An 8,522-nucleotide genomic window follows, 5' to 3' on the forward strand; every position below is an offset into this window, starting at 1 on the left:
GATTGTAGAGTGAAGGTAAGTAAAATATAGTAGACTTATGTACGAAGCAAAACCAACTATTCACGCAATGATGTCTTTTGGGAAGTTATATAATGTCCAGGGTTGATAACTGCCTTAAAGGATTCTCCAAATATCAAGGCAATATCTTGAAATAATTCCATTACATCTGGTTTTAAAAGATTTAAAATATGAACAGATCAGGTTTTTAAAGGATGTGTTTCTAATGAAGTGATTATTTTACATTTGCCACCTAAATTTTGGGTTATTTTGTGCTTTTACAGCTTCTCATTTTTCTTAAATGGTAAAATAGGAAGAAACAAAAAGTTATATATGCAGATGTATAACATTTAGTGGAATTTTCACCCTACTACCTTCTTGTCTGGTATTGTGCTTATTCTCTTATGCTAGTATTTTCTAAAGGATATAAATTCTCCATCTGCTGAGTTGTTTGGTGTACATTTTCCTAGATTCCACTATGAACCACCTCAATCAGTTTCTGAGGCAGGCCTGAGAATCTGCATTTGAGCTAGTACATCATGCTTCTTAGGTATAAGAACTATGAGTTATTGTCAGTCTGAGACATCTGAGAGTTTAAGTACAGTCACATAACAGGCATAACCAAGGATGTATTTGCAAGAGTAGAACTCTTGCACTAGAAAACAACTCTTAAATTAAGGAGACAGAAAGTGAAACAGAATTGGAAAGGATATAATGTTCTTTCATGAAAGCTATGGAAATATATGAAACAGGCCTTTGGAGACTTTGGTGTAGACTATCACCTTCCTAATTTTAAATACCCGCCCCCAGTAACAGATTAGGAAAGACAGTATGTCTACAAAAACAGAACAAAAAGATTGTGCCTTGCACCCTCAACCCCTGGATCAGAAATGTGTAGGATAGTGAGGATATCTAGGATAGAAGTGGATCAGATATTGTGTCCCACTGTTTAATAATAGTCATATTGCATCTACATAAACCTTGACTGTGGCCTTGGGTACCTCATACCATGAAGGTACCCACGATTAAGTTACAACGGACACTGCGGCCATATTCAGGATCATGTACTGCAACGCAGCCTGGTGCTATCCCTGAGCTTCTGTGCTTAAGGCTAGCACTCTCCCACTGGAGTCACAACTCCACTCGCAGCTTTGTGTTCCTTAACTGGAGATAAGTGTCTAAAGGATTTTCCGGCCCAGGCTGGCTTTGAAATGAGATTCTCAGATCTCAAATTCCCGTGTAGCTAGCTAGTATTGCAGGCGCTGAGTTCCCGGTGCCTGGCTATAGAGTATATTGAAAGCCTGAGAAAACTACTGGTCCTCCAGCTGTGTCCTCCGGAGTCTTGACTTCTTAGATGTGACTTGGCTGTCGGCGAATGTTTTCTAACAGCGTCACCTGTAATAGCCCCGAAATGGAAACCACTCAGATTCCTTCAGTGGTGAATGGGCAAATGGTGGTATGTACATACCACGGAATACTACTACGAGGTAATACACGAACTATCTATGTACATGTAAGTTACATGAGTTAACATGTAAATACAATCTTCGCGTCGGACTCTGGTGTTTCGGCCTGTCGTCAAGCACACACAAGGGCACTGCTCACGCAACAAAGCCTGGAGGAGCCCGCAGCGGTTGGGCTTTGAGAAGTCCGTGGAAGGAGACCCTTGAATCGGAGAGGATCTCTTGAGGGTATTTCTTCAAAGCACTTCCAATCTCAGAACTGCTGAAATCCAAGTAAATCTACGAGTGGAGAAGCATGAGACTTCCCTCCCCATCTACAGTTTCCAGCCAACCCCAAACAATTCAAGGTCGTGGGAAAATCAGATAAAGGCGAAAGAGCGGAGATAACCAATCCCGTTTACCCGCTGGCTAGAGAAGCCCCACCCTCTCCCCCCCATTGGTCGGATAGGAAAACCACCGAGTTGAAAATCCCGCCCTCCTTTTCCTAGAGCTACCACGGAAGTGCGTCTCGCGACCGGAGCCAGCCAGTCCTCCACATCCGTTTCTCGGGCCTGTGCGAGCCACTCTCGTGAGCTCTGGTTCCCGGAGAGTCTGGCCTTCAGCTCTTCTGACTTGGGGAAGGAGTCCTCAGAGTGTCACCCGCGGGCTCCGGTGAGCGGACTTGTGCTCCAGACATCGCGGTTGCAGGTGAGAAGGCGGGGACTTCTGCGTCCGGGTATCCCGGGCTCCCGCTAGCCTGCGCATGCTCCGTCGGGGCTTCCGCTTCCTCCGGTGTCCAAGCGTTCTCCGCGGAGGCCATCCTCCTGCCCCTGGGGGATTAGGGCGGCCTGTGACTCCCTCCATCTCCCATTTAGTTCTTTTTTCCAGTGGAAAGTTTTGTACATGTTGTTCTACCAAATGGTATTCCTTAAAGGTCTTGGCATCTTTTCCATGCTTTTTTCTTTTTTTTTAGTCCAAAGTTTTTTCTATCAAAGCATATGTATTTCTCTAAGTACATAGAAAATTAACCACGATTCAGGCTTTCAAAGGACATACTTAAATTTTTAGAATTTGTAATTCTAATTTATGGCAGTTTGTGTTAACAGTGATGCTTATTCCTCAGGTCCAGTGGGGAAGAAACCTTGAAAGAGCAAGATACCCATTGAACTTTCGCTTAACTATGCTGGGATCTACTTGGGATCTCTGGACCCACAAGGATCAGGAGGAGCTTTTGGAAGTACAGACGGAGGAGGAAGAAGAGGGTAAACATGCCATTGGACAAGATCCAAACTTTCCAAAGAACAGTATCCATAGCAGAGAGGTCTTTCAACAATACTTTAGGCAGTTCTGCTACCAGGAAACATCTGGACCCCGGGAGGCTTTGAGTCGACTACAAAACCTTGAAATCAGTGGCCAAGACCAGAGAGCCACACCAAAGAAGAAATTCTAGAGCTACTGGTGTTGGAGCAGTTCCTGACCATCCTGCCAGAGGAGCTCCAAGTCTGGGTGCAAGATAGCCATCCAGAGAGGGGAAGAGGTGGTAACTGTGTTGGAAGATTTAGAGAGAGAGAGCTTGATGAGTCAGGAGGCCAGGTAAGGAAGAAAACCAAAGTATGATTTTTCCTTGAAAAAGGAAGATTGTGGATTTCCAGGCTATAGTGAAGTATAACATTATAGTAAATATAGTGACTCCACATTGATGACACTTAAGTGCATCAGAAATGGACCTGAGTGTTTTGGAATGTTGATGAATATGATTTTAGCTTTTGTTTCTACTTTTGGAGACCGGGTAGATTATGCTGGGCACTGAGTCACCATTCTCCATCTTCAGACTCACAACAGAGAATTCAACATGCTACTAGAGCCATCCCTAGAAAAATCTTATAATAAAACATGAAGTAAACCCCAGCATTAGGATACAACATAGAGTGGAGCAAGAAGAAATATGTGACAAAAAAGAAGTTTGAAATAGAATCGTGAAAATGACTTGAGAGATGTGTAAGAAGGAAAATGATATATAAACTTTCCTGAAAGCTTGAAAGAATAGTACAGACATAACTAACAGTTAAAGAGACTGTAGGTGGTCACTTAGCATATAAGTGCAATGAGTGTGGCCGAGCCTTTGGTCAGTGGTCAGCTCTGAATCAACACCAGAGACTTCACTCAGGAGAAAAACACTACCACTGTAATGAATGTGGCAAAGCCTTTCACTAGAAAGCAGTCCTCTTTCATCATCTCAAGGGCCACAGAAGAAACAGACCGTATATCTGTCTTCAGTGTAATAAGAGTTTTAATCGGTGTTCCATGCCTACTCAGCTTCAAGGGGTCCACACCAGTACAAAGCCTTACAAGTGCAAAGAGTGTGGAAAAGCTTTTGTTTATAACTCATCTCTTGTTACACACCTGGTGATCCCCACAAAGAGAGGTGGCATCAGCACAGGAACACAGGAAATCCTGCAGTGAGAGCCGCCTTACCCAGTATCCAAGGATCTGCACTGAAGAGAAACCCTACAAGTGTGATGTATGTGAAAAGGCCTTTATTCGAGGGATAAGTCTGATAAAACGCCAGCAAATTCATAGGGGAGAAAGACCTTATAAATATGGTGAATGTGAAAAGGGCTTTACTCAAAAATGAGTTCTCCCAGAACAACAGAGGATCCACACTAGAGAGAGGCCCTCCAGTTGTGATGGGAATGAGAATGCCTTCCAAGGAATCACCAACCTTATTCAAGGTCTGAGAAACCCCATTGGGGAGAAGCCCTCCCGATACCATGAGTGTGGCGAGGCCTTCACACAGGGGTCAGGTCTCATGTAAGCACAAGAAAATCTGTAACAACCTGGTCCCTGTAAATACTAGAGTGTGGGGGATCATTTCGTGAGAATTTTTACTCAATTCTCAGACCATCCACAAAGGAAGAGAATCTGTTTCTGTGTGATGTCTATAGGGAAACTGTCTCAAAGAATGCAGGCTGGTGAGAAATACTAATTTGTAATGATTTGGGGCAAATTGGCTGTTGCTTTTGCTACGCAGGAACTTCAGCTGTTTAATGACAGCCCACTGTATGCTGCCCATTGTATTTGGTGCTATGGAGAACTAAATCATAATACCAGATCTCTCTCTCTCTCCCTCTCCCTCTCTCCCCATCTCCCTCTTTTCTTATTTTTTTTTTTTTTGTCTTTTCTTTTTTGGCAGTGGGGATCGAACCCAGGACGTTGCACTTCCTAGGCAAGCGCTTTGCCACTGAGCTACATCCCAGCCCTCCCTCTCTCTTTCTTTTGTCATGGGGCTTGAACTCTGGGCCTAGGTGCTGTCCCTGAGCTCTTCACAAAGCTACCACCCTACCCCTTGAGCCACAGCACCACTTCTCATTTTCGAGTGGTTAATTGGAGATAAGAATCTCATGGACTTTGGTGCCTGGGCTGCCTTTGAACTGCAGTCCTCAGATCTCATCCTCCTGAGTAGCTAAGATTATAGGTGTGAGCCACTGCACCTGGCTTACCAGATTTCTTTCTTCACTGTTTGTAGCCTAGTGTGGGAGTAAAATCTACATATATAGTTAAATTAGACTACAGGTCATTACAACTGTTGTTCAATATGATTTAGAAATAAAGTAGCACTTGGTAAGAGAATAAGTAGTATGAATTCTAGAGGACAAATTACTTTTTTTTTTTTTTAGTGTGGTAGGAAAGATTTTGCTGAAAATATGAAGGTTTTTTTTGTTCTTGATTTTTCTTTCTTTTTTTTTTTTTACAGTATGGAAATTGAAACCCCAGGCCTCATGCTGATCACTTGATGCTTTACTACTTGAGCTACATCCCTAACTCTGAAAATATAGGTTTGATGGACTGGTTTGCAAGACACAGGGGAAATAACATTTAGATAAAATAAATAATTGTATTTGTTTACTGTTGTCTTAGGAAGAAGGCTAACTACAAGGAAATACTCCTGAAAAATTGTGCACCTTGAGGTGGAGTGAATCTTCTGTTAAGCTCTCTCTGACTCCAGATTGGCAGTCTTCTTGCAGGAAAGATCTGGACTCATGACAGAGGAAGAGGACTGTGTCAGCGACACAGAATCAGTCTAGCAAGGAAATCACAGATCTTTCTTCAGCCTTGAGGTGGTTACTTCGAAGTCTCAATACTTGAAGTGCAGAGAACTTCAGAAGACTCAGGGAACTTTGCTTACAATTGCTGAGACCAGAAATACATCAGGTGGAGGTGCTGGAACAGGTCCTTGGTTTAGATATGATAATATCCAGAATGTGGAGAAGGCATTGGTTATACTGGAAAAACTTCAGTGACAACTTGAATGAAAGATAAGCACAGTGGGAGGGTTTAGGAAGATCACTTATGGCTTTATTAGTGAAAGGCTTTGGTTTGGGAATAGCACAGAAAGCAGCAAGTGAACTTAGGGTCCATGAACTGTCTCGAGCTATTCCCTTGTGGCTCCCTCATGAACTTTCTGTGCACTAGTGGAACCTCTTTCTTTGTTGAACATTTTTACCCTGAACTCTTCAGCTTCAGGCTGTCACCCTACCCCTGGGCTTGGGCCTTGTCCCTGAGTGCTTCAGCTCAAGGCTACCACCCTACCCTTGAGACAAGCTCCACTTCCCATTTTCTAGAGGTTAATTGGAGATAAGAGTCTCAGGTCCTTTTGTGCACCGACGGGCTTTGAACCTTGATCCTCATATCTTAGCCTCTTGAGTAGCTGGGATTATAGGCGTGAGCCACCTCACCTGGCTCAAATTGTGTTTTCTATGACCAGCTTTGTCTAATTGCCTTCAAATTCTAGGCTAAAAGATAATGATACACTATAACAGAGATAGTAACTTTGAAATCAAATGCTTCATGGCCAAACTAAGATCCTAGTTTAACTTTCAGCTCTATTACCTTCCCCCCCCACATCTCTATCTATTACTTTTTGATAAGAAAAAGTTATGAGAAAAAAGGAAAAGAAAACCCCCCTGGAGAGAGAGTCAGAAAAAGAACCTCACAGGGGAAGCTTTTTAGAATTCTTAGGAATGTCTTGTCTCTTGAATTTATTCTACCCATCTCCTGACTATGTGCCTTATATTTAAGTAGAAATTGCATCATATGTGTGAGGTGTTGATTTTAATTTTTAACCTAAGGAACTCTATTAGCTTCAAACATTCATAGTTTCCAGTTTGATTTCCCCACATCAAATTAGTAGTATATATTTTACAGTAGGGCCATGGATTGTGTCTATTGTACATTCTTTTTTTTTTTTTTTGCCAGTCCTAGGCTTGAGCTCAGGGCTTGAACATTGTCCTTGGGTTTTTTCCTCAAAGGTAGAACCCTACCACTTGAGCCATAGTACTACTTCTGGCTTTTTCTCTATGTATGTGGTACCAAGGAATTGAACCTGGGTCTTGTGCATACTAGGCAAGCACTCTTACCACTAGGCCAAACTTCTGGCCCACGTTCCTATTTTTTGCATAAATATTAGTCACTATTTTACAAGGGTACCTGCATTCTGCACTTGATCTTAGCCAAAAGGGTGAGAAATGATGAAATTACTTGTATTCTGTATGAAGTTTTTCTAGCCTTTATTATAGAAATCATTCCAATGTAACTATCATATAAATGTACATTTTAATACACAACCAGCTTTGCATCTGCAGTTTTACAGTCATGATGTATTCTATTAATATGTTAATGGATTAATTTGCTAATTTTTATTTAGTATATTCTTCAATATTTGTGAAATTGTTTCATAAGTTTTAAAATTTTTCAGGTTTAGATTTAATGTTACCTTCTGGGATAGAGTATCAGGTGGAGTAGGAGCTTTTCTGGAGTGAGCAACTGAGGTATTGCAGTGGTGTTTTTTGATCCAGGGTTCCTGATGTCACATATTTCTTGGTCAGACTGTTCTTCATGTTCCTTGATGATTGGTGGTTCCAGAGGATATGGGAGGGTGTGTATGGAAAAGGCATCTCCTCACTGTTCCCAAGCACTCAGTCTCTTTACTTCATGTTTATTTATAAATGGATCACCCAATCAATTCTCGTGGTCCCTTCAAGCAGGATTCTGCACTAACAGGTTGTATTTATTTGATTTGTGTGCCTAAACTTGTGTATTTATAACATTCTGTGCCAACCTTTGAAGTGGTTTTTATCAATTAGCAGATCCCATACCATATCTTTGCACCATAAATATGTGAGATATTTCCAGTTCGCCTTGTATTTCCTACATTGGTTTTTTTGTTGATTTTGCCTTTAGTCCTGTGTGTATACATTATTACATAGAGTTACTGGTCAATTTATTTTGTAATTGGAATCCTTGTTACTGAGTTACTATAATGAAGGTAACACCTAAGATTCTAACTTGATCTACAAGCTACTACTGCCAGATAAAAGAACTGTAATCTTTAGGTAGTACACATTCTTGTCTATATTGAAGATAAATATAAATTGACATGTTAAACTGACGCTCTTCTATTAAATTATTTGAGGAAAGCAAAAGGTTGGGAGCATGATTTAAAGTTTTAATAGTTTAGTTAATGCTTGGAATTACAGTATTATAATAGTTAATTTTATGTTTAAACATTGATGGGCCACGGGGTTCCCAGATCTATGGTCAAACATTCTGAGTATGCCTGTAAAAGTGGTTTGGATATGAACGTTTAAATGTGAAGCACATTTTGAGTTTCAATATCCAATCAATTGAAGACCTCAAAGAATGTTCATCCCTTCTAATAGTAGATGTGCAAATATAAGTGATCAGTCCACATTTCCCAAATAGACTTTGAGTGCAAAGATTTAAAAGTAAAGGCCCACATGGAGTTCTCAGTAGTGGAGCACAGAGAAGAACCTTTCTAGAATGTAATGATAAAAATGGAAATGGAAACAAGAGGTTTCTATTTTCTTTGTTGCTGTCTTAGTTTTCTTTTCCTTATCACTTGTTTGTTTATTCAACTGGTGGGTGGGGAGGGGAGGGGTGACATGTTCAAAAAGAAATGTGCTTCTCATCTAACATGTAACTATAACCCTCGGTACATCACCTTTATAATAACAGTAAAGAAACAGTTTAAATACGTTTCTTAGATGAAAATAAAATTAATGA

General features: G+C 41.0%; 1 pseudogene across 1 annotated transcript; it reads left to right on the forward strand.

Annotated features, from left to right (window-relative positions):
* Nucleotides 1-1,991: 1,991 nt before the first annotated feature.
* On the forward strand, nt 1,992-8,381 carry LOC150048123 (zinc finger and SCAN domain-containing protein 12-like; annotated as a pseudogene). Its single transcript, XR_016539321.1, has 3 exons — nt 1,992-2,147; nt 2,563-4,171; nt 5,194-8,381. The product of XR_016539321.1 is annotated as a zinc finger and SCAN domain-containing protein 12-like (transcript).
* The last annotated feature ends 141 nt before the right edge of the window (nt 8,382-8,522 follow it).

The sequence above is a fragment of the Megascapheus bottae genome, chromosome 22, assembly GCF_031878675.1.
Source record: "Megascapheus bottae isolate mThoBot1 chromosome 22, mThoBot2.hap1, whole genome shotgun sequence".
NCBI classification, from domain to species: domain Eukaryota; kingdom Metazoa; phylum Chordata; class Mammalia; order Rodentia; family Geomyidae; genus Megascapheus; species Megascapheus bottae.